Here is a 27,500-nt window from a genome sequence, read left to right as displayed (position 1 = left end):
CTCTAATATTAGAGTATAGACATTTCTTCTTGTTATTCTTGTCTTCATATCTGACTGATGGAAAAATGTCTTTTTATGATACTAAAATTATTGTCATGGTGTAATGATTTATGTAAATATGGAAAATGTTGCTTCCATCCATGTCAAACATTAAGCACTTGTAGCTTAGTATATTTAATTATTACACACAATCCAAATTTCTTCCCTTTTTGTGCATAAGGTTAGACTTAGTTGTTAGTCATCACATGATGGAATAGATTCTGTAAATTGGCCATTCTGAGTATTATTTATTAGATATTAAATAATTTATTGTTTTAGAGTAAAGGTTCTGAGAAAAATACACCAGTAAGAGGATGCAGAATTATCGGGAGAATTCGTTGCTTTTTCCAAAAACACCTGATAGTATGTAGTGTGGATCAAGAATGCCGAGTGAAATTTCTCGTACCGTGGAATATCAAAATCTAGAATACGAATCTATTCTTCGAGTATCGAGAAATTTCGGGTTCTTGAATATCAAGCCATTCTCATAGTAACGTGGAAAACTGGCTTCTAGAATACAGACCGATTCGTCTAGTACCGTGGAACTTCGGGTTCTTGAATACTACGCGATTCTCGTATTACCGTGGAAAATCGGGTTCTAGAATACAGATCGATTCGTCTAGTACCGTAGAATTTCGGGAAAAGAATACTTAGTGAAACTGTTCTCACGATGGAAAAGACAATTTTTAGAAAGACACGAAAGAAAGACACAATTTGACTGACCGCGCGCTCGTATATGGTACGCCATTATTTGCGGCAAATCTGAAAGTATAAGGAAATTTCCAGGTCTCCACACGCCGCGTTTCAATGACGTATCCTGACATCGGATTTTCCATGCGACGGGTTAATTCCGAATTGGAACGAATAAAGTTCCTGACACTCGGTGGACACATCGCATGTCTTGGAACACGGTACGTCCGGATATGTCCGTGTTCTCGAAGAATACGGGTCTGTATCGTGTGGTTTCAGCACCGCGATACGCCCCATACCCAGCTACCGAAACGTATTCGTAGTATTTACGAAAAGCTAAACGTAACGATCGGTACTCCTGTCTAATTCCCTGCTTTTAGTTTATCTAATCGAATATCCATCGCGGGGAATTATGATTTTCACAAGTCTCGTTATCATCGTGTTGATGGTTTTATAATGTTCGCAATAATGTATCACATCACATCCGACAAACTCTGTAGCCTCATGCAATGCACGTATATGGCGACGAACGAAATTACGAATCTCGCCGCTACCGTCACACCGCCGATGAACCGTTTGCATTTTTAAACGTAGCGCTAGTGGTTATTATTGCACGTTATTGTTCGCCTAGTTATCATATTGTAAAAATATACCGATCGAGAAGTTGACATCCTCCAGGTATAGCGTCAAACTTTTTTGTGAACGCACGAGGAGATAATTATCGAGCGGTGAAGGCCGTCCAAACTAAGAAATCTGGGGGCATGCTCTTACAGAACATTTTTAAATCTAGGGTTTCGGAAATGCCATTTCCTGCGTTTTTTTTTTTTCTTTTTTTGCAATTTAGGCAAATAAATTAAAATGATTTTGTTGGTGTTTTAGTTTCCCCACCTCCAGTATTATCGGTAAATAAGGCACAATTTTACGGCTGGCTGCGGAAAATATTACATACATTTGTACACCGGTATCATGCAGCTATGTGGCACCGTTCGAAAAGGCCACTTCTGGGCATGTTTAATCAAAGTGCTCTGCGAGCAAACTCGTGAATTGACACATGATTTTTTAGATTATGTTTAATGTTATCTGGTTTAGGGAATTTTGTGGTTGATTGTCATATCTAGAGTACGAGCAGTAGTTCAGTGTTCGCTAATGTAGCAAAGAAACAAAGTAACGTTGGGATAAGAAGGCATTACAATTGAAATGATCATGCTATTACATTTGACAAGGGTGCATGATGTCATGTGTTTTAAACGTCTATCATTTTTGTTTCTGGTTCAAAAGAAAAGGTTGGAAGTAAATGTGGGTGAAAAGTGAAATTTACTGTCTTTCGTTGTAAATATTAGAAAATCAAGGCAATACTGTCTTAATGAAAACATTAACGATTCCCTCTTTATCAAATGAGACAAACGGGAACGAGTTTTGAGTGATATAACTAAGCCAAGCCTGCCACCGTCATTTTGGATCTCCGCCTGGGTAGATTTAAGTCACGTGCTAGGCAACGTATGATCAATAACAAGATAGAATTTCATTTCAGGCCTATTTATCAATTTTGTGGTGTGTAACTTTCGCATTTTAGTACGTTGTATGTATGTTGAATCTTCAAATTGTCTTGGAACTTAAAAGAAAATTGTTCTTTAAAAATTCACTGAAAATCGGTAGCTAAAATTGTTTGTTTAGGTGTTATTTGATTTTCGTGTTAACTTGTTATTTCGTCAGTCGCCGGCATCTTTTGTTGCTTCACACAGGAAAAACACACGCGACGAAACGTAATGATCAATTTTGTCCTCAATCTCACGCTATAACAGAAAAAGCTTTTGAACATCTGTAAACTCCGAGCGCTTCGCAGTAAGTGATATTTTCAATGAATCTTCGGATTGTTTTCAAGTTCAAGGATTGTAAATTACAATTTTATGAAAAACGAAGGTTGTTCAGTTATTTCAGTGTGAATCCTTGCATGCCTGCCAGTCGCTGGCGCCGCTTGTTGAAACTAAAACGAAAAAAAAAACTCTTTTAAGATTATCATTGGCTTCTTTTTCTCCCCACCACTATTCTTAGCAACAAAGGTCGCCATTTCGTCTGTTTATTGCTCGCCAAAAACTATAAAATGCACTCAAAAGCCTAAAATCTAAAAAAAAGTTTACAGGAATCGACCAATCGAGCGAGCGAGCGAGCGAGCGAGCGAATGCCATTCCCCACATCGTATCTATAACTCGCTCTTGCGCATGCGCGCAATTCACAAGTTAAAAACTAACTTATGGAAACCCAGACTGGGCCGCAAACCAGTCGTAACACGAGAAAATTGTCCTTACTCTTCTCTGCCAACGTCTGTCTATTCCACACATTCTTAATTATTAGTTCATTATTTTTCCCTTTCCTACTTCTTTTGGTATCTTAATTAACTACCCTACCCCCCACCCTCATGAAAACAAATAAACGTCGCCTGACTCATGAAGTGGTCTACGCTTCATATCAGTTCGCACGGTAAAGCCTTATGTATTATAACAATAGGTGATTGGAAGATACAGAGGGAGTAGAGAGGAATTTTTAAAGTGTTCAGCGGACTGTTCAATGCTTCTAATAGAAAACCCTCAAAGTCATTTTGTTCTACAATATAGCTCGTTTTCTTATTGCAACTACAAAGGAGGCATTGCTTTATTGACGCTTACAGTCTGTTTACAAGCATTTTCTGTGTTTCTTGACCTTCCTTAACTGGTGTAACGTACTAAATGATGTGATTAAATGATTTTTTGTTAGGCGGTTGGACAACAATCAGTTGAAGGGATTACCATCAGACATTTTTAGCAAAAACACCAGGTTATCGGACTTGTAAGTTTATACGCTTCTTTATTTTTGCAAAAGACGCCTTAAATCCAAATATACCGAACATACAATAATGCCTTATCTCCAAGTGACCTAGATGCCTTCTTTCCTCTAGTGCTGATGCACAGTACCCTTGTTCCTACCTCCCCCTATGTGCCACTCCTCGTCTCCCGAAATGTTAATTTCTCTTTATAAAATGAGCAGCCCTAGTAATAGATCTTTTTAGCTGTGTGATCACGTAGTTTGTAGTAGGTAAACAAGGATTCGAAATGGTTGCTCAAGTACGTACCGCAGACGACATTTTATGGACGAAATTCCTTCTCCTCTTGCCGAAATTATTATATTCACGAAGAAAATGACCACTCTAATGACTGCGCTAATATAGAAATGGGCGACAATTGACCTAAAATCCTTTTTAATACAAAAGTTGAGATTGTTAAAAACAGTCTTACGAGCATACGATCTTTAAAGTTTAAAAAAATACATGAGGCCGGCACAAAAGAGAGGCAAATATATTAAACAGAATCCAACCTTGAAAGTAGGCAGTTCAATGCGTGGGTGCTGTCGCATCTTATCCAAAGAAAGCGGCATTAACACTTGGATTTAGAAATGTCCTTTAAGACATGCATTGGTTTCGGAAAATTCGTTCCGTGATAGACTGTCCACAAAGAAAAAAAAAGTAAACAAATTTGTTAAAAGGAATCATTCGAGGATGGAATTTCCCCCGTAGACCCTTCTCTCTTTCTTAACTGGCCTAATTATCAGGTTAAGAATATCCGTGCAATTCGGAGCTTAGGTCTGTGTTTCAGTTTTCTTCTGATTATTATCCTTTGAATGAAGGGATGAAAAAACAAAACAAAACAAGAAAAAAAAAAGAAATAGAAAAAACGAAAAACAAACAGCCCAGTGACACCTGTTATTTGATTAGAACACGAGAGCCTAGTTTGAATAAGAAGTCAAAGCACTTGAACTGAGCGCAACAACTGAATGTGAGGTTTAGAAATGTGTCATGCACCTTTAATTTATCTCCAAGCGTCTATGAATCAGTATTACAGCATGTCATAAATTTACAAACTTGATTAATCCGAACAAATTGTTTGAGAGGCCAGGAGGGGGTACTAATCCCATCAACCAATCCTTCCTAAATCCAGATCCAATATTCGAGCGTCTCTGAATCATCTTACCTAAAGCTCAGTAGCAACAAAGTACCACTGGTAAAGACCTTAATATATGACTCACTGACTCCTACGAATTTGTAAAGTTTTTATAGAGATATCCGGGACTCTCTAACCGTAATTGCATTTAACTACTGCTGGCTATATTTCTAATAAAGTGGATACAGGGATACAAGCAACATGAGACCTGTGAGGAAGCCTCATTTCTTAAAAAATAATATTCCACGAGGGAACATATATCTGAAGCAGAACGCGGAACTTCCTAAATTACTGTCGCGCTCGATGAGGTGCATTTGAACTAAACCAACGGCACCCAGAAATTTGTTAGCGATCATAAAATAGAAATCCTGATAATGATTTGTAATAGGAAACAAAACCGGCCATTGGGAGAACACTTTTCTCCCTGCTGATATCCATTACATTCAGCGCTTAAATTAAGGTTGTTTTCATTGTGTTCTTTTTAAAGCCTTTTGGGTGTAATATATTTTTCAAATTTGTTAGGGGCGGCAGGAATATTCAGTAGATGATAAGTGTGTACAGCATTGAATCAAAGAGATTGTTTCTTTTTAGAGAGATTTTGAGGTTATAAATGTAAAGAATGTAAAGAAAGGTTTATGTTTAGAAAAGTGTAAGATGTATTATGGAATAGAATATGAAAGTAGCCTCATACAAAACTTTTAACAAAAACTTTTTTCTGAATTCCGTTATGAACGATTTTGCATTGGTGATTTTCCCCAACAAATTGAAGTTGACCACTTAAACAAGACTTTCACGTGAAATGAGTAGAAAGGAAACAAATGGCTTGGATAAAATCCAATGCAAATCCAGAACTGAAAGGCACAAAACCTGTCTGAAAGGAAAGAATACATAGTCAAGCGACAAAGGATCGTGGTTTGCCCAACTTTCAATGATTTTCGGAGCTAGAACATGTTTAATTTTTCCCTTGGTTTTAGCCTTACCCTACCATCGAAACGTACTGGAAGTATATTCGACTGACCAGTGAGATAATAAAGCACAAAGAGATGATTTTAAGTGCCGCTCTCACTAAGAGCGGTCCTCTCGACTTCCCGTTAGAAAAAAGTTTTCTTTTATTTTTTCCCATGAAAAGGGTTTAGGACGCATGTTTCAAGAATACTCTAGTTGTTCTCCAATTCTCTCTTTTTGCGTCGCCACAAGTCAAAAATGATTTTTGACCAGACCACCCCTGTGAACGGCGATCGAAAGTGTAAAATGTCAAAGATTTTGTCCAGCGCGTAGCGACTACAACAATGTAGCTCTGGGAACTCTATCTTGCTACAAGTTACAAGATGTATTATATTCAGTTAGTTCACAGACAAAATATGGAAATTTTCAGCTGAAATATTTTACATGCCAGCGTGATCAGAGGAGACCCTTCTCTTCGACCTTAATTTGCATATTGAAAATTCAATACTTTGTACGAAAGAATTCTCAAAATACAGGCGTTAATCGGGCTTGAAAAACATATCAGTGCATTTTTTATACACCAATGAGGTCACGGATTGCCTTAAACCCGCGAGTAGATCTATAGCTTCCATCCACCAACTTCTTAAAAACAACGCAAGTCCATGTGTTTGCTCAATTGCGCTCGCGTCAAAGATCATTTGCATGATTCTGAAAATTGACCAATATCTCCTTTTAACCGTTCAAACTTCGTTCGTTTATCTTCTACATTAAGGATTTTAGGTTAATAGCAACTGAATAGGGAATAGAAGCCGAGTTGTCCTAAAACGTTGCGGAAACGTGATCGGTCGTAACGCTTGCAAATTTGACACGAAAATAATTCTGATGCCTCTTTGAAAAGAAACAATAGCTTGAACAGTAGATATCGCAAGATCTTTGAGCATGTTACAAAAGAATACTCAATGCACTAGAAGTGCACACATCGAGTTCTGAATGCAATTGAATAGTCTGTTTAACAAATGCAGACGTACAGTAATTTTAATCTTTACCAAATTATGTCATCGCAAAAAAAGTTCTAGGACCTGAGAGCATCTGAGTGACGGACCGTTAGATTTTTGATCAGGGGTACGAGGGGGGGGCTGGGGGGTTGGGTAACAAGCCCCAAAAAAATCGATCACAGCCTTAAAGGTAGAAAAAACACCGTACAATTATCAAAAATCCCCTTCCTCAAAAGTCTAATGGTCCGTCCCTAAGGTACCTTTTACATTATTCCAAAATGAGTTTCGTTCTGGAAAGAAATGGATTTCATACCGCGTTTACATTCAAGACAATCTAGCCTGTTAACAAAAAGTATTTGTGTCCTTTTATGTCTTTTTCTATGCTTTTTCTATGTTGACAGAAATATGGGAAGTCAAGTATATTCGTTACACGAGGTCACACAACTCGGGTAATATTCACGGTGAAAATTCGCATATTTGAGCGGTCGAACAAGAAAAGTCATTTCTCGAAACTAAAATATATTTTCACAAAAAAACTGCTGTGCAATTATTAGGACATATTGGGCTACAAAATATAAAAGTAGGAGTCAAAACGAATTTTGGGCGACTCGCCCAAATATTTCAAATTTGTTCTTAGTTGGATTGCGGGAAAATACTGACACACTTCGGAGTTTGATTCTTTGTGATGACTTTTCGCAAATAGATTTCATCAGAGGCATGTTTAGTACTCAATTAAATGACGGTCATTTGTTGTACTCGCTTCCTTCGACTGAAGAGATGACGTACAGTTAAATCGATTTTTTTGTCATGCAGCGTGTGGTTGTGTTTTTGAAAATGGCGCGGGCACAATTTTTTTTTCTTGTGCGCACTCGCGAATCTATGAAAGAACAGTTTATTAATTATAAGGGGCGTTATTCTCTGGAATACAATTGCATTTAAACATCCAGATGTAAAATAATGAACGATGGACTAAAGATTCGAAACTAAGAAGGATTCATGAACTAGGAGACTTTCATTTCATGGCTTCCGTACTAACATTTCGTGGGAGCATGGGCTTAAAGCAACGAGATAAATTAAGCAAATAAATATCGCTTAAAGTATAACGTGAGAATCTATGTGCGTAAAAATTACTTGAGTCTTTCAATTCCTACAAGATAAATGTATCCATGTTAAAAATATAATTCTCATAAATTAAATAAACTAATTGGACATTCTCGTGAGTAGATCATAATTGGGAAATGTCGCGTGAACCGGAAACCAAATGATACTCATACCTTACCCTGTTCGTTTGTTTTTGTTTGCTTTTTTTGCACACAGGGGTTGCCAAAGCTTTTACTTGCTTTGGCTTTTTGTTTTGTTTGTCTTTTTTTTTTTAAGAAGAGAAGTAACTTTATCAGTTTTCGAGCACTCTTATTCCTTGAACTTTGTTGTCGTATAGAATGCAATTGAAAATACATTAAGTTATTTATGATAGGCTGTTGAACAACAACCAGCTGAGGAATTTACCATCAGGCATTTTCAGTAGCAATACCCATCTAGAGTGGCCGCATGGCTGCAGCTGCATTAACACTTGGACTATGAAATGTCCTTTGAAACATGCATTAGTTCAGGAAAATTTGTTCGCGAAATAGATTATCAAAGAAACATTTGTAAGGAAATTTGCCAACGGAATTATTCTGGGATAGAATTTCGCCCTTTGAACCTTTCCCTCTTCCTTAAATAGCCACATTAACAAGTCAAGAATATTCTATGTGGTTCAGTACTCAGGTCTGTGTTTCAATTTTCCTATAAATATTCTCTTTTGGACGAAGGGACAAAAAATTTAAAAAGAAAAATCAAAGTGCTCTGTGAGCAAACTCGTAAATTGACACATGATTTTTTAGATTATGTTTAATGTTATCTGGTTTAGGGAATTTTGTGGTTGATTGTCATATCTAGAGTACGTGCAGTAGTTCAGTGTTCGCTAACGTAGCAAAGAAACAAAGTAACGTTGGGATAAGAAGGCATTACAATTGAAATGATCATGCTATTACATTTGACAAGGTGGATGATGTCATGTGTTTTAAACGTCAATCATTTTTGTTTCTGGTTCAAAAGAAAAGGTTGGAAGTAAATGTGGGTGAAAAGAGAAATTTACTGTCTTTCGTTGTAAATATTAGAAAATCAAGGCAATACTGTCTTAATGAAAACATTAACGATTCCCTCTTTATCAAATGAGACAAACGGGAACGAGTTTTGAGTGATATAACTAAGCCAAGCCTGCTACCGTCATTTTGGATCTCCGCCTGGGTAGATTTAAGTCACGTGCTAGGCGACGTATAATCAATAACAAGTTAGAATTTCATTTCAGGCCTATTTATCAATGATGTGGTGTGTAACTTTCACATTTTAGTACGTTGTATGTATGTTGAATCTTCAAATTGTCTTGAAACTTACAAGAAAATTGTTCTTTAAAAATTCACTGAAAATCGGTAGCTAAAATTGTTTGTTTAGGTGTTATTTGATTTTCGTGTTAACTTGTTATTTCGTCAGTCGCCGGCATCTTTTGTTGCTTCACACAGGAAAAACACACGCGACGAAACGTAATGATCAATTTTGTCCTCAATCTCACGCCATAACAGAAAAAGCTTTTGAACATCTGTAAACTCCGAGCGCTTCGCAGTAAGTGATATTTTCAATGAATCTTCGGATTGTTTTCAAGTTGAAGGACTGTAAATTACAATTTTATGAAAAACGAAGGTTGTTCTGTTATTTCAGTGTGAATCCTTGCATGCCTGCCAGTCGCTGGCGCCGCTTGTTGAAACTAAAACGAAAAAAAAAACTCTTTTAAGATTATCATTGGCTTCTTTTTCACCCCACCACTATTCTTAGCAACAAAGGTCGCCATTTCGTCTGTTTATTGCTCGCCAAAAACTATCAAATGCACTCAAAAGCCTAAAATCTAAAAAAAGTTTACAGGAATCGACCAATCGAGCGAGCAAGCGAGCGAGCGAATGCCATTCCCCACATCGTATCTATAACTCGCTCTTGCGCATGCACGCAATTCACGAGTTAAAAAGGAAAAGGAAAAATGTGACATCCCCATATACAGATTATTTTGTAATAATTGTGAGTTTATTTTAGGCCTTTCTATCAGAGCATGAGAACAGAAATAATAACTTTGACTGTCGTCACCTAACCTGTTTGTAAATGCATTATTTTGGGCAGATAAATGATTTTCTAGTCCGCGTTTTATGCCTTATTTACGCTCTACATAATTAGTAAAGTTGATATCCTAAGATTAGCCACATTTAGACTAAATTAGAACGCCGCTTTGTTGAACAATAGCTAACTCTGTTTAATTAACAGACCCATAATTTTTTTTGTGAGAAATGATAGACTAATCGTGCCATCTTTGTGTTTTCAAAACAAACTAGTTTTCTTAAGTCTGTGAATAAGAGTCCTCCTCTTTTCTCTAAATTTCGTATTAATGCGAGCGGCCATCTGATTCTAGTGCTCACTAAAAAATGGCGGTTCAAACTTTCCAGTGAGAGTGTGAGACATGTTCAACTGTTGTTTCTGTGAGACGGTAGAGTAGCTTGTGATACTTTGAACTTTGTGTCCTAACAGTTGCATAATATCAGTTGGCAGCACGTCGTTGTTTCCAGATTTTACATTATTTACTGCCAAAGTAAAACTCCTGCCCTGTGGAAGTTTTTACAAAGTTTTAAGTCTCCCCTTGAACACATTTCTCTGTGCCCCTTGCAGCCTAGTAACCCGAACTGGATTATGTTGTTGAACCATACCGTGTTTAAAGGCGCTTCTTCCGTGGAACTTCCCATGAGATCCTTTCAAACAGAACTTGAACATCTTCCTCACTTAAAGCAGCAGAAGCATTAGGCTTGTTGCCCATGCCTTTCCGTTTTAGATCCCTTGGCTTTGACTGAAGCGCTCTCCGAGTTTGCTCGAACTGGACGTCTTTCATAAAGCAAAGTCTATAGTTTATTTTTCTTCGAATGGCGCTCAAAGCTAGCGAAGAATGCCCTTAAGGAATTAGGCTCGTATTCCTAGTTGTCTTCTTTTTTGCGAACCATTATAAGGAACTCGCTGAGAAACTTGTCTCGCCTTTCAAAACAAGAAATTCATGGAACAGAGCAACATATTGTTTAGTCTTTTTCTTGATGTTTTCATTTTCCCGTCCGTCTATGAACTCCTATGCTGCTAAACCTAGGCTCTGAAAACGGTTTGTCTGATTTGAAGCCATCTTTCTTAAAAAATGCGTCGTTGTCAGTGTGATAGTGGCTTTATAAGGGTCGTAGTAATATATATCACATCCAACAAACTTTGTGGCCTCATGCAATGCATGTATGTAGCGATGAGTGAAATTACGGCCCCACCGTCACTCCGCCGATGACTTGTTAATACGTTTGTATTTTTAAGCGTAGCGCTGGTGGGTATTATTGTAAATTTATTCCGATTTCTTCGAGAAGTTGACATCCTCCAGGTGTAGCGTGAGATTTTTAAGGTGAACGCACGAGAAGATAACACCGTCCAAAGTAATGAATCTAGGAGCATGCACTTACAGAAGATTTTAAATCTAGGGTCTCGAAAGTGCCATTTCCTGCATTTTTCATTTCAACACTGAGTGATAAAGAAAACAATAGGTCGCTTAGGGCGAAGAGTCAACTTTCGGCGGATGGGATTGAGAATTTTCTCCTCTAAATGCTGTTTCATGGCATCAACAAGCATAAAGAAGCTTTAAAGTGCTCAATTCAGGCGTCAACCATAAGTTGTATACGTAAATTTCATATACAGTTAAGTCCGCTCTTCGTGCAGTGTTGTTTGTAATATTCGAAAATGAGCCCGCTTGGCTAAAAAAATTAAACCGAAATCACAAAATATTTTTGAATTTACATACTTCTCTCTCTTATTTTAGTTATTCTGAATAAAAATGTCATTGGGAACAAGTTGGACTTTTAAGCAGAGGCGAGATTTAAAGTTGCATGTTTACGGTCATGGCAGCAGAAGGAAATAGATGTTAAGCGAGAAAATAATTTTCAGTGTCAAAAAGCATTGAAAAATAAAAAAAATACGTGATTTGTTCTTTTAAATGATCGATCTAAATACGCGAAGCGAAAAAGTTCTTCAAACAAGAATTTTGTGAAAAAACGAGCCATTTTTGATAGTTAATACTATCAAAAACTAGGCCTTTGAGCGCAGAACCGATTTTCGCACAGGAAAAATTTATTTTTCATTATTTCTGGAAATTAAGGTTGCTTCGTATACTTTTAGACTAAGACCGATTCATGGGAATAGTTTGAAAGAGATCAATTTTTTTGAACCGAGATGAACCGGTCCGCCTCTTGAGAGACTGCGACTTAAATCTCCAGAAACCTTATCGGAATATTCTACTGCGAGATGTGGCAGTGCATTGAAGTTCCCCTGCTCTGAACTCACTGTAGCAAATAATCTCTGACAGCTGTTGCTTTACAAACTAACAAATTGTTCTAACTCGACATATGTACAGTACTAAAAGCTTCTGAACTTACGGTATTTTTCAGGAATGTTAAAACAGCTAAAACTGAGTAAATCAAATAGCGCGTTCAACCACTTTCTTTTTTTTTTCCTACGAAATTTACTATTCAAACCAAAGAGGAAAAATTGAACACTTGTTTTATGATAGAAATAATATTGATAATTATAAAAAAGACACAAAAATGATAAAGCAAAGGAAGCCCAGGCATTAAAAAGTTTCTCTTAACCAGCCTCGTTTCCATGTTCTTGAGGGTCTCCAAATGGCCTTGAGCAATAATTTTTTACAAAAATAGATTTCAATCCTAAAATATCTCTTTCATAACTAAAACCCCTAACCAAGTTTATATGCAAAATTTGAGCCAAATCAGTGGGCCTGTCTGTCCGCAGCTTTTCGATCTGGCTTCTTTTTTATAGACTATCGCTTTTGATAAGGCCGAACCAACACTTGAAAGAGGAAATTTTATCAAATCGCTCGGTTCAGGAAAATCGTTCGCCACATACATCACAGGGAACTTGTGATTGAAATTTGCGAATTCAATTAAAAAAAGGGCAAAATTATGAAAATCGTCCAAGCTATTTCAAATGCTCTTTGCATAAAATATAATAATTGCTTGTGTTCTCCCCTTATTTTACAACGGTAAGGAAAAGCCCATTTAAGAAACTCAAATATCACGTTGTTTCCCATGCCGACATTGGCCGAACGTTACTACAACAATGAAGGAAAAAAAAGGATTTTAGCCTTTTTTTTTCTTTTTGCCGTAAATATTCTATTAGCAGCCTCGGAACGGATCTGGTTTGTAAATTTTTCGGTGCTTGAACTTGGCAGCTCAATTTAAAGACAATTAAGAGCTAATCTCAACGTGCATCAGACAAACAGCGGCAAGTCACCCAAAATTTGCTTTCACTCCTACTTTCATGTTTGGTAGCCCAATATGTGCTAATGATTGTGGTGTAGTTTTTTTGTGAAAATATATTTTACTTTTCGAGAAATAATTTTTTTAGTTTGACCGCTCAAATATGCAAATTTTTACCGTGACTATTATCCGAGTTGAGTGACCTCATGTAACGAATTTACTTGACCTTCAGTATTTCTGTCAACATCAACTTCTGTTTTATCAACTAAACTTAATTCCTTGTCATTACTGAAGCTGGAAAAGAAATATTTAGGTTTTGGTGAATACTTTTGTCCGACATACTTTTCCTATGTCGAAAAGTAGCATCAAAACAAAGATAGTTTTAACAACACAATCTACTGAGCTTCCACATTTAAAAAACAAAAGCATGGTTATAAAGTTATTGTAAAATATTTCCTTGTGTATTTGTGTTGTTCCATCTTGAGACCAACTCAAAGTCCAGCAAAATTTACTTGCTAGCGACTATGAAATACACATGGTGTTCATACATCTACTCCATCTCATTATATTAGTTGTATGACAAGTGTGACACATATATTTAAATTCAAAGATGAAACAACCCCCGAAATATCAAAAGATGGTTTTTTTTCCTATTTGCATGATATCTAGAAAAACCTTCCAGGAATTATTGCATTCAGAGAACTAAAATGTCCAGATGCATCTATGATTCCTTTGCCGGCGGAAGTCAAAGAATGTTTACAAAAGCTAATCTGATTGACAAGCTATATGCTGATTTAGCTAGTTTATCTGTTGTATAAGTGTCTCATCTTACATGATAATATAGAGATTTGCTGTTCATTTAAGTCGTTCGCTGGTGAAACTTGTGGGTTTAGTTATCGAGATGACCGAAGTTGCATATCCCTAGTCGTTCCCTTGTGTAGTTGTCAAAAAGACATTTCAAGTCACTTGCGGAGTTGCAAGTTTTCAATTATTTTGTCGGGTGCCGGCATCTTTGAGACGCCAAAAGATATCGATGATTTTACAATTTGCCCCACTCAGATCAAATCTCGGTGTTGGGTGGAGTCGTGATTCCAATAGTAGAGGCGGAGTGTCTAAAGAAGAGTGCGGCCGTAATAAAGGTAGGGTTAAGTCGATTCAGAAAGCCGATAGGGGGATTGGCAAGCGTGTATCACAGATGGTGCTCAAGATGTCTGAAAAATTCATGCAACCTGGCTCCGGTATGTAGGCTATACTTACCACCTTGTGCAAAATTACGCGTCCCGTCAGACTTATGTTTCGATCTGGAATTGGTCAATAGGCTACCAAATATCCAGACAGAGGCAGAGTTTTATATAGTAATGTCTAAGCACTTTGTTGGCTTCCCGTCGTCTAGCGGGACGGGTAATTATGCACACGGTGATAAAGGGACCTAGCCCTTCTATACTAGCTACTAAACGCTGAAAAAACTTTTTTCTCTTCACCAAAAAATCACATCAAAATTTGTCTCAAGTGTGCTGCACGTATCAGCACACTTATCAGTCGGGATAACAACATCTTCAGCAGCAGCCAAATAGGTAGGAAGCTCGGCTTTGAGACCGTCGGTAATAGCATCACTATCCGGGAAAGGGAATGCTCTCAGGGACTCTACTAATGCATTTGTGGGCTTAAGCCACTGGATCCTAACGGGGCAGAATAGTCTGGCAGCCTTGAATGCTACCACTACATCATAAAGATCGACATTAAACTTTCTCAGAATCCACTTAATTGCCGGCTCAACACAAGCCTTCGCACTCCGTTCGAGTGCTGTTACGTCCTGATCTAGGTCTTCCTCCGCTTCTATAGTTGCAATTGCAAGGACGTTAGGGAAATAAGGAGCTTGATAAATTTGGGAAACGGTGCTTAGTTTCACTTAACAAGCAAAAGCAAAAGGACCATCACCCTCCGAAAAATGCGTGGCTTTCACAAAATGTTTGCCAACATCAAAAGTAGCGGCAAGCTCGAGCTTCAAGCTCAATAGTCGCTGAAAAGGTTGTGGTTATCCATCGTGGTGAATAACGATAGAAGCTAAGTTTTTGTTACGATGTAGTCACGTGTGGTGTAGATTGAGACGTTTCGACTCCATACTGCTAGTCTTCTTCAGGCGATGAGGTCGACTGGTCATGCGTGATCTTATAAAGCATGGTGCTCTGCTGTGACTAGTTGTTTTTCAACAGCTCTAATAGGTGCATTTCGATCCTTGCTGTTCACTCAGTAATTTGCTCCCTCGGCGGTCCGCTGTCGCACGGCTCTCCTGTTGCTGCGTTTTTTGATCGTGGGCATCCACGCTTCTGAAATTTCTATTCCACTATCCCTGTTGATGTTGTTAGGGTGAAGTCTTATATGAATTGCCTCTATGACCCTGCGGGTGTAGTAATAAAGGTCACGATCAATAAAGTGTACTTCGTTCCAGAGTGGCTTGTGTCCGGTGTTGTGGGCATGCTCTGAAACGGCGGAGGTCTCGGTACGGGCGAGTCGAATGTCTCTTGTTTCTGCAAGAAAGAAAAAGGATAACCATTAGAGACCAGAACAGATGACAGATGTTTTTTCTCCCCGGAGATGATGGAGGGTTTTGTTACGAGACGTTTGGCGCGCTCGTAAAGGCACTTAACAATACCGGGCTTTCGTGATTGAGGGTGGTGTTAATCATGCGCTAAGTATTGATCGGTGTGCGTAGGCTTCCTGTATACGCTGGTGGTGAGGCTGCCGTCAGGTTCTCTTAAAATTGCGGTGTCTGGGAAGGCGAGTTTGTTGTCTTTTTCTGTCTCCATGGTGAAGCGGATGGAAGGCTGCTGGCTGTTTAAATACTGTAAGAAGTCATCTACGTCTGATAGATGGTAAAGGTATTGTTCACCAGATCCTAGGCTCGTAGGATGATGTATTTATCGCTTATTCTTCGAAACCCTCCATGTACAGGTTAGCAATAACAGCGGAAACTGGACTCCCCATGGTAGCACCGTTTTTTTGCTCGTAAATCGATGTTATACTGGAAGAAAAAGTGTGAAAAAATGCTTTTTAACCACAAAATGCCAAAAAAATTGCTAGTATAACCGGGAAGGGCCTACCCTAAGGTACCTTTTACATAATTCCAAAATGAGTTTCGTTCCGGAAAGAAATGAATTTCATACCGCGGTTACATTCAAGATAATTTAGCCTGTTAAAAACAAGTATTTATGTCCTTTTCTGTCTTTTTCTATGCTTCCCTCGCTCCAAGAGGATTCATACAGATATGACTCTGGTATCATGTGACAACCGGGATGAACTCGTTCTTCAACAAAACTCATTCCGATATCATGTAAAAAGGTCCCCTAAAAGATTTTATCCCCGGAGCATCACGCTTTGCTTTCCTGTCAGAATACTATAAATTTCAATAGCGTTGAAGCAACAACCCGCTTTTAACTGCTTCGCAGGCACTAAAACAGCAATTAGTGACCTCATAAAGCATATATTCTAATATTTTCTATGCAACATAAACAAAAATCTTTATACAGGGTAAATATTCATTTGTGTCGGTATCAATTATTGCGTGACTAGCCTATGATATAAATGGGGAAGGGGAAAACACAACGCAAAATGAAGGCTCCTGGCAAACAGCAATACCCAGGCATATTATAATAATCGAAACAGCAAATAAAATCATAAATAAACAAAGTAAGAGTGTTATGTTAGATTTGTTTACAAATTGTAGAGATTTATGCCAGTAAACGGTGGCGATAGGTAAGCACACCATGTATATTTCATAGTCGCTAGCAAGTAAATTTTGCCGGACTTTAAGTTCGTGTCAAGATAGAACAACACAAATACACAAGGAAATTTTTACAGCTACTTTATAACCATCCTTTTGTCTGTTGTAATCTGGAAGCTCAGTAGATTCTGCTATATCGGTCATTGTTAAAACTGTCTTTGTTTTGACGCTACTTTTCGACAAAGGAAAAGTATGTCGGACAAAAGTATTCACCAAAAACTAAATCTTTCTTTGCCAGCTTCAGTAGTGACAGGGGGTTAAGTTTAGATGATAAAACAAAGGATTATGTAAACAGAAATACCGGAGGTCAAGCATATTCGTTACACGAGGTCACACAACTCGGATAATATTCACGGTGAAAATTTGCATATTTCAGCGGTCGAAAGAGGAAAGTCATTTCTCGAAAACTGAAATATATTTTCCCAAAAAAGCTGCACTACAATTATAAGGACTTATTGGGCTACAAAATGTTAAAGTAGGAGTGAAAACGAATTTTGGGTGACTTGCCAAAATGTCTCAAATTTGTTCCATGGATTTTTGATTCTTTGTGATGACTTTTTGCCAATAAATTTTATCCGAGACCATGTTAAGTACTCAATTAAATGACGCTCAATTTATTGTACTTGCTTCCTTCGACTCACGAGAGAAAATAACAGTTTAATCGATTTATTGCTATGCAGCGTGTGGTTGTGTTTTTAAAAACGGCGTGCGCACATATCTTTTTTTTTCTTGAAGGCACCCGCGAGTATGTGTAAGAACAGTCTATTAGTTACAAGGGGTGATATTTTCTGGAATACAATTACATTCAAACATCCGCATAGAGCAATAATGAACGATGGACTAGAGATTTGAAACTGAGCAAGATTCATGAACTAAGAGACTTTCATTTCAAAGCGACATCCACCTGAACCTTTGATTTAATTAATGACGATTTTATATATTTCTAATGGCTTCAGTATTAAACATTCAGTATTCAGTATTTCAGTAACTTGTAAATTATTGCAAACCTAGTACTCAGATACAAGACCACATAAGCATCAGCTTAAAGTATTATCGTGCTGAAATAAAGTGGATGCATGTATATTAAAATTGATTAATTAATTTTGGCATTTGGGATTTACACGGAAGGCATTGAATTTGGGGAAAATTAGTTTAAGAATATAACTAGATACTATTCAGTTACAAGGTCAGGTGACACGTTTAGACTATACCCGAGAAAAATATTTATGGATTATGAAACGAGGCTTTGTTTCAAAGACGATTGTTGATGATCAACTGTCGGAAGCTGAAACGAGCTCCTCCGCGTGCGGTTAGTATAAAGCCCGGTTACTAAGACAAGGGAAAAAGAAATAGCAATTTTTTCTCTGTTTCTTTCAAAGCATTTTCGTGGGAGCATGGGCTAAGAGCACTGAGATAAATCAAGCTAATAAAGAACTCTTAAATTTTTAAGTGACAAATTATGAGGTTAAAAATTAATTGAGTCTTTCAATTCCTTCAAGGAAAAAGGTATCTATGTTAAAAATAAAATTCTTATAAATTAAATAAACTAATTGGACACTCTAGCGAGTAGATCATGATTGAGAAATGTTACGTGAACCGGAAACAAAATGGTACCCACACCTTTCCCTGTTCGTTAGTTTTTGTTTGCTTGTTTGCACAGAGGGATACCAAAGGTTTTACTTGCTTTGACTTTTTGTTTTGTTTTGTTTTGTCTTTTTTTTTTTTTTTTGAAAAGAGAAGTAACAACTTTTTTTCGAGCACTCTTGTTCCTTGAACTTTGTCGTTTTATACCATGCAATTGAACATACAATAACTTATTTTGATAGGCAGTTGAACAACAACCAGCTGAGGAATTTACCATCAGACATTTTCAGTAGTAATACCCATCTCGAGTGGCCGCATGGCATTGGAAACATGCATTAGTTCAGGAAAATTTGTTCGCGAAATAGATTATCAAAAAAACATATGTAAGGAAATTTGCCAACGGAATTATTCTGGGATAGAATTTCGCTCTTTGAACCTTTTCCTCTTCCTTAATTAGCCTCATTAACAAGTCAAGAATATTGGTGTAAGAGCAACGCATGGAATCTGACCTTCAAAGCAGCCGTTTGAATACGTGGGTGATATCGCATATTTGGTTTCTATCCTAATAAAGCTGCATTAACACATTTTCATTGGAAACATGCATCGGTTTAGGAAAATTTGTGCGCTAAATAGATCGTTAAAGAAAAATTTGTAAGGAAATTTTTTAGTGAGTATTCGGTGTGGTGCAGTGGTAACGCTTGCCCTCTCTAAATAGGCTTACTTGGGTTCGATTCCCTCTCACAACGAGAACGCCACTTTTTTTTTCCTTTTTCTGAAGGAGTGAACAAAATAATTAAATATCTAATATACTTTTTTTTATTAACTGACAGTCTATTTTCCAAACTTTATTCCTTTCACTGCCGTCACCTAACCTGTTTGTAAATGCATTATTTTGGGCAGATGAATGATTTTCTGGTCCGCGTTTTATGCCTTATTTACGCTCTCCATAATAAGTAAAGTTTATAAGCTAAGATTAGCCACATTTAGGATAACTTAGAACGCGGCTTTGTTGAACAATAGCCAACTCTGTTTAACTAACCAACCCATAATTTTTTTGTGGGAAATGATAGACTAATTGTGCCATCTTTGTGTTTTCAAAACAAACTAGTTTTCTGAAGTTTGTGAATAAGAGTCCTCCTCTTTCCTCTACATTTGGTATTAATGCGAGCGGCCATCTGATTCCATTGCTCACTAAAACATGGCGAGTCAAACGTTTCAGTGAGAGTGTGAGACATATTCAACTGTTGTTTCTGTGAGACGGTAAAGTAGCTAGTGATACTTTGAACGTTTTTTCGTCCTGACAGTTGCATAATATCAGTTGGCAGCACGTCGTTGTTTCCAGATTTTACATTATTTACTGCCAAAGTAAAACAGTGCATCCGGTCTTCGGATTTCATTTCCGCGGGTCGCTTTTCTGGGTAGACTTTGTAAGCCTTTACTGGACATTTCTGGTCGTTCGGCACAGCAAAAATTTTCGGTGCAATGGCTCTTACATTCCGTGGATCGTTTCCTGAACGAGTTTTGGTTTCTCTTTCAGTGAATTCGAGGTACTCCTGCCCTGTGGAAGTTTTGACAAAGTTTAAGTCTCCCCCACATTTCTCTGTGCCCCTTGCAGCCTAGTAACCCGAACTGGATTATGTTGTTGAACCATACCGTGTTTAAAGGCGCTTCTGCCGTGGAACTTCCCAAGAGATCCTTTCAAATAGAACTTGAACATCTTCCTCACTTAAAGCAGCAGAAGCATTAGGCTTGTTGCCCATGCCTTTCCGTTTTAGATCCCTTTGCTTTGACTAAAGCGCTCTCCGAGTTTGCTCGAACTGGACGTCTTAGATACTGAGATCCCCTCTTAGTTAGATTGAAGGAAAATACTGACACACTTCGGCGTTTTTGATTCTTTGTGATGACTTTTTGCAAATAAATTTTATCCGAGACCATGTTAAGTACTCAAATTAAATGACGCTCATTTTATTGTACTTGCTTCCTTCGACTCACGAGAGGAAATAACAGTTTAACCGATTTATTGCTATGCAGCGTGTGGTTGTGTTTTTAAAACGGCGTGCGCAGATATCTTTTTTTTTTTTCTTAAAGGCATCCGCGATTATATGTAAGAACAGTCTATTAGTTACAAGGGGTGCTATTTTCTGGAATACAATTACATTCAAACATTCGCATAGAGCAAAAATGAACGATGGACTAGAGATTTGAAACTGAGCAAGATTCACGAACTAAGAGACTTTCATTTCAAAGCGACATCCACCTGAACCTTTGATTTAAGAAATGACGATTTTATATATTTCTAATGGCTTCAGTATTAAACATTCAGTATTCAGTATTTCAGTAACTTGTAAATTATTGCAAACCTAGTACTCAGATACAAGACCATATAAGCATCAGCTTAAAGTATTATCGTGCTGAAATAAAGTGGATGCATGTATATGAAAATTAATTAATTAATTTTTGGCATTTGGGATTTAAACGGAAGGCATTGAATTTGGGGAAAATTAGTTTGATAATATCACTAGATACTACTCAGTTATAAGGTCAGGTGACACGTTTAGACTATGCCCGAGAAAAATATTTATGGATTATGAAACGAGGCTTTGTTGCAAAGGCGATTGTTGATGATCAACTGTCGGAAGCTGAAACGAGCTCCTCCGCGTGCGGTTAAAATAAAGCCCGGTTACCAAGACAAGGGAAAAAGAAATAGCAATTTTTTCCCTCTTTCTTTCAAAGCATTTTCGTGGGAGCATGGGCTAAGAGCACTGAGATAAATCAAGCTAATAAATAACTCTTAAATTATTAAGTGACAAATGATGAGGTTAAAAATTAATTGAGTCTTTCAATTCCTACAAGGAAAAAGGTATCTATGTTAAAAATAAAATTCTTATAAATTAAATAAACTAATTGGACATTCTAGCGAGTAGATCATGATTGAGAAATGTTACGTGAACCGGAAACAAAATGGTACCCACACCTTTCCCTGTTCGTATGTTTTTGTTTGCTTGTTTGCACAGAGGGAAGGTTTTACTTGCTTTGGCTTTTAGTTTTGTTTTGTCCTTTTTTTTTTGTGAAGAGAAGTAACAACTTTTTTTCGAGCACTCTTGTTCCTTGAACTTTGTTGTTTTATACCATGCAATTGAATATACAATAACTTATTTTTGATGGGCAGTTGAACAACAACCAGCTGAGGAATTTACCATCAGGTATTTTCAGTAGTAATACCCATCTAGAGTGGCCGCATGGCATTCGAAACATGCATTAGTTCAGGAAAATTTGTTCGCGAAATAGATTATCAAAGAAACATTTGTAAGGAAATTTGCTAACGGAATTATTCTGGGATAGAATTTCGCTCTTTGAACCTTTTCCTCTTCCTTAAATAGCCTCATTAACAAGTCAAGAATATTCTATGTGGTTCAGTACTTAGGTCTGTGTTTCAATTTTCCTCTAAATATTCTCGTTTGGACGAAGAGATAAAAAATTAAAAAAAAAAAGGAAAAAATGTGACATCCCCATATAAACAGATTATTTTGTAATAATTGTGAGTTTATTTTAGGCCTTTCTATCAGAGCATGAGAACAGAAATAATAACTTTTTTTAGGGCACTCTTATTCTCTGAACGTTTTTGTTGTATACCATGTAATTCAAAATACATTCATTTATTTTTGATAGGCAGTTGAACAACAACGAGTTGAAGAATTTACCATCAAGCATTTTCAGTAACAATACCCGGCTGTCCTGGCTGTAAGTTTGGAATCTTTTTGAATATTTGTGTAAGAGCAACGCATGGAATCCGACCTTCAAAGCAGCCGTTTGAATGCGTGGGTGATATCGCATATTTGGGTTATATCCTAATAAAGCTGCATTAACACATTTTTACTTGAAACATGTATCGGTTTAGGAAAATTCGTGCGCTAAATAGATCGTTAAAGAAAAATTTGTAAGGATCATTGTGGCGCAGTGGTAGCGCTTGCGCTCTCTAAATAGGCTTACTATTCGATTCGATTCGATTCGATTCGATTCCCTCTCACAACAAGAACGCCACTTTTTTTCCTTTTTATGAAGGAGTGAACAAAATAATTAAATATCTAATATCCTTTTTTTTAATTAACTGACAGTCTATTTTCCAAACTTTATTCCTTTCACTGCCGTCACCTAACCTGTTTGTAAATGCATTATTTTGGTCAGATAAATGATTTTCTAGTCCGCGTTTTATGCCTTATTTACGCTCTCCATAATTAGTAAGGTTTATATGCTAAGATTAGCCACATTTACTTAGAACGCGGGTTTGTTGAACAATAGCTAACTCTGTTTAATTAACCGACCCATAATTTTTTTGTGGGAAATGATAGACTAATTGGGCCATCTTTGTGTTTTCAAAACAAACTAGTTTTCTGAAGTCTGTGAATAAGAGTCCTCCTCTTTCCTCTACATTTCGTATTTATGCGAGCGGCCATCTGATTCCATTGCTCACTAAAACATGGCGAGTCAAACGTTCCAGTGAGAGTGTGAGACATATTCAACTGTTGTTTCTGTGAGACGGTAGAGTAGCTAGTAATACTTTGAACGTTTTTTCGTCCTGACAGTTGCATACATGACATCAGTTGACAGCACGTCGTTGTTTCCAGATTTAACATTACTTTATTGCCAAAGTAAAACGGTGCATCGTCGGTTTTCATTTCCGCGGGTCGCTTTTCTGCGTAGACTTCGTAGACCTTTACTGGACATTTCTGGTCATTCGGCACAGCAAACATTTTCGGTGCAATGGCTCTTACATTCCGTGGATGGTTTCCTGAACGAGTTTTGGTTTCTCTTTCATTGAATTTGAGGTACTCCAACCCTGTAAAAGTTTTGAAAAAAGTTTTACGTCTCCCCTTGAACACATTTCCCTGTGCTCCTCGCAGCCTAGTAACCCAAAATGGATTGTATTGTTGAACCATACCGTGTTTAAAAGCGCTTCTACCGTGGAACTTCCCAAGAGATCTTTTTCAAACAGAACTTGAACATCTTCCTCACTTAAAGCAGCAGAAGCATTAGGCTTGTTGCCTATGCCTTTCCGTTTTAGATCCCTTTGCTTTGACTGAAGCGCTTTCCGAGTTTGCTCGAACTGGACGTCTTTCATAAGACAAAGTCCATAGTTTATTTTTCTTCGAATGGCGCTCAAAGCTAGCGAAGAGCGAAGAATGCCCTTAAGAAATTAGGCTCGTATTCCTAGTTGTCTTCTTTTTTGCGAACCGTTATAAGGAACTCGCTGACAAACTTGTTCAGCGCTTGAGGAGTCATTAGTTCATTTGCCTCGTTCCGCCTTTCAAAACAAGAAATTCATGGAAAACAGCAACATATCGTTTAGTCTTTTTCTTGGTGTTTTTATTTTCCTGTCCGTCTATGAACTCCTCTACTGATAAATTTAGGCTCTGAAAACGGTTAGTCTGATTTGAAGCCATCTTTCCTAAAAAATGCGTCGTTGTCGTGTGATAGTGGCTTTATAAGGGTCGTAGTAATATATATCACATCCGACAAACTCTGTGGCCACATGGAATGCACGTATGTAGCGATAAATGAAATTACGAATAACGTCGCCACCGTCACTCCGCAGATGAATTGTTCATACGTTTGTATTTTTGAGCGTAGCGCTGGTGGGTATTATTGTACGTTATTGATCATCTAATTGTAAATTTATTCCGATTTCTTCGAGAAGTTGACATCCTCCAGGTGTAGCGTGAGATTTTTAAGGTGAACGCACGAGGAGATAACACCGAGCGCCGAAGGCCGTCTAAAGTAATGAATCTAGGAGCATGCTCTTACAGAAGATTTTAAATCTAGCGTCTCGAAAGTGGCATTTCCTGCATTTTTCATTTGAGCTCTGAGTGATAAAGAAAACAATAGGTCGCTTAGGGCGAAGAGTCAACTTTTGGCGGATGGAATTGAGAATTTTCCCTTCTAAATGCTGTTTTAGTGTTGTTGGTAATTTTCAAAAATGAACCCGCTCTGCTAAAAAAATTAAACCGAAATCACAATATATTTTTTAATTTACATACCCCTCTCTCTTATTTTAATTATTCTGAATAAAAATGTCATCGGGAACAAGTTGGACTTTTAAGCAGAGGCGAGATTGAAAGTTGCATGTTTACGGTCATGGCAGCAGAGGCAAATAGGTGTTAAGCGAAAAAATAATTTTCAGTGTCAAAAACCACTTAAAAATAAAAAAAACTACATGATTTGTTTTTTTTTATCGATCTAAATGTGCGAAGCGAAAAAGTTCTTCAAACAAGAATTTTATGAAAAAACGAGCCATTCATGATAGTTAATCAAAAAATAGGCCTTCGAGCGCAGAACGGATTTTCGCACGGGAAAATTTTAGTTTTCATTATTTCGGGAAATCAAGGTTGCTTCGTATTCTTTTAGACTAAGACCGATTCATGGGACTAGTTTGAAAGAGATCAATTGTTTTAAACCGAAATGCACCGGTCCGCTTCTAGAGAGACTGCGACTTAAAGCTCCAGAAACCATATTCTACTGGGAGATGTGGCAGTGCATTGAAGTTGCCCTGCCCTGAACTAACAGTAGCAAATAATCTCTGACAGCTGTTATTTTAGAAACTATCAAATTGTTCTAACTCGACATATGAACAGTACTACAAGCTTCTGAACTTACGGTATTTTTCAGGAATATTACGACAACTAAAACTAAGTAAATTGAATAGCGCGTTCAACCACTTCATTTTTTTTTTCTACTAAATTTACTATTCGAACCAAAGAGGAAGAATTGTACACTTGTTTTATGGTAGAAATAATAATGATAATAATAAAAAAGACACAAAAACGAGAAAACAAAGGAAGCCCAGACATTGAAAAGTTTCTCTTAACCAGCCTCGTTTCCATGTTCTTGAGGGTCTCCAAATGGCCTTGAGCCGCAATTCTTTACAAAAATAGATTTCAATCTTAAAATATCTCTTTCATGATCAAAACCAAGTTTATATGCAAAATTTGAGCCTAATCAGTGGGCCTGTCTGTCTGTCCGCAGCTTTTCGATCTGGCTTCTTTTTTATGGACTATCACTTTTGATAAGGTCGAACCAACACTTGAACAAGGATATTTTATCAAATCGCTCGGTTCAGGAAAAATCGTTCGCTACATACATCACAGGGAACTTCGGATTGAACTTTTAGAATTCAATCACCAAAAGGGCAAAATCACGAAAATTGTCTAAGCTATTTCAAATGCTCTTTGCATAAACTATTGTTTGTGTTTTCACCTTATTTCATAATGGTAGGGAAAAGCCCATTTAAGAAACTCGAATATCATGTTGTTTCCCATGCCGACATTGAAATCTTTCCTGTGGAAAGTAATAGATTGACGAATGTGTTACTTACGGATGGATGTCTTAAAAGACATTTGCGCCTGATAAGCGAAACTAAATGATGGAGTTGACAGATTTACCTGAAAATATAAATACGTTGCTGTACTATGAGTAACATGGGCTCTTACCAAAAACATTTCTTGTCACTTGAAGATATTGATGATAATGATAATACGTTTATATCAGTAATGCGCCTGAAGACTAACTGTCGTCATTTGTTGACAGGCAATTGGACAACAACCAGTTGGAGAATTTGCCAAAAGACATATTTATGAACAATATCGACCTAGGAAGGCTGTGAGTCAACAGTGAAGGCTATTCTTTCTAATTTTAATCATGCAGGCAATGTACAGGGACGATGAGCAGGGACAACGAAAGACTTACAGGGATAATTGTGACAGTGACAACATTGCAATGATCAGACATATTCACCGAAGTCACAAAGTGTATCATTGTTTTAAAAAATATCAATAGCTAAGGCTAGGCTTTTTATTCATCAATCAGACAAAATTTATGATGTATCCACTCAGGCCATTAGGTCTAAGACTAATTAGCCTTCGAGCATTAGGGTGGAAGGAAGGGGCGGGGAGGAAGGTTGGGTAGCCACTGGAGGGTTACATCTTCCATGCTAGGAAAAGGGAGTTCGTCCGCTCGCGCTTGATTCTAAATCTTGGATAAGTTCGTTACAGAAAATAAACAGGTAACATGAATAGACAATAATTTTTTTGGATACTTTCTAAAGCTATGCAAAGCCTTAATTGAGTCTAACGTTTGCATAACCTTCTTGAATTCTCCCAGCTTCCCTTCGTGTTTAGATGAGAATATATAAACACAGAAAAAGCTCTCTGCCGTTCAAATATAGAATTGACGGAATCCACGAGATTTGGTCCGATCGTTGCTAGAACAATGATTCAATATTCTATCGACAGTCTAGGAATGCATCTGGTTTGCAAATGCTTCGGTGCTTAAACTCGGCAGCTCAATTTAAAGAAAATTAAGAGCTAATGTCAACGTGTATCAGGCAAACAGCGGCAAGTCACCCAAAATTTGCCTTCACTCCTACTTTCATGTTTGGTAGCCCAATATGTCCTAATGATTGTGGTGTAGGTTTTTTGTGGAAATATGTTTTAGTTTTTGAGAAATAAATTTTTTAGTTTGACCGCTCAAATACGCAGATTTTCACGATGAATATTACCCAAGTTGTGTGACCTCATGTAACGAATTTACTTGACCTTCGGTATTTCTGTCAACATAATCCTTAGTTTTGTCATCTAAACTTAATCCTCTGTCATTACTGAAGCTGGAAAAGAATTAATTAGGTTTTGGTGAATATTTTTGTCCGACACACTTTTCCCATGTCGAAAAGTAGCATCAAAACAAAGACAGTTTTAACAATGATCGATATGACAGAATCTACTGAGCTTCCAGATTTAAAACACAAAAGCATGGTTATAAAGTTACTGTAAAAACTGAAGGAGTGAACAAGATCATTAAATATCTAATATACTTTTTTTTATTAACTGACAGTCTATTTACCAAACTTTATTCCTTTTATTCCTATTTCTTTGACTGTCGTCACGCAACCTGTTTGTTAATGCATTATTCTGGGCAGATAGATGATTTTCTAGTCTGCGTTTTATGCCCTCTTTAGGCTCCCCATAATTAGTAAAGTTTATATGCTAAGATTAGCCACATTTAAAATAACTTAGAAGGCAGTTTTGTTGAATAGTGGCTAACTCTGTTCAATTCACTGACCCATAATTTTTTGTGT

At 37.3% G+C, this 27,500-nt stretch overlaps 1 protein-coding gene and 1 long non-coding RNA gene across 2 annotated transcripts in view; both read left to right on the top strand.

Moving 5' to 3' along the window:
• The window catches only part of LOC149052326 (uncharacterized), a 5,377-nt gene extending 5,053 nt beyond the window's left edge, over positions 1-324 (top strand). The window contains exon 4 of the long non-coding RNA XR_016182746.1: positions 1-324. This exon is cut by the window's left edge and continues 1,085 nt beyond it. This is a non-coding gene — a long non-coding RNA (uncharacterized LOC149052326).
• LOC149052323 (uncharacterized) overlaps positions 1-27,500 on the top strand; it is a 95,326-nt gene that overhangs the window by 23,330 nt on the left and 44,496 nt on the right. The gene's annotated exons all lie outside the window — the stretch shown is intronic.

Source organism: Pocillopora damicornis, chromosome 1 (assembly GCF_964200805.1).
Source record: "Pocillopora damicornis chromosome 1, jaPocDami1.2, whole genome shotgun sequence".
NCBI lineage: Eukaryota > Metazoa > Cnidaria > Anthozoa > Scleractinia > Pocilloporidae > Pocillopora > Pocillopora damicornis.
Note: the sequence above shows the minus strand (reverse complement) of the source record. Positions and strands in the feature narration are given on the sequence as shown.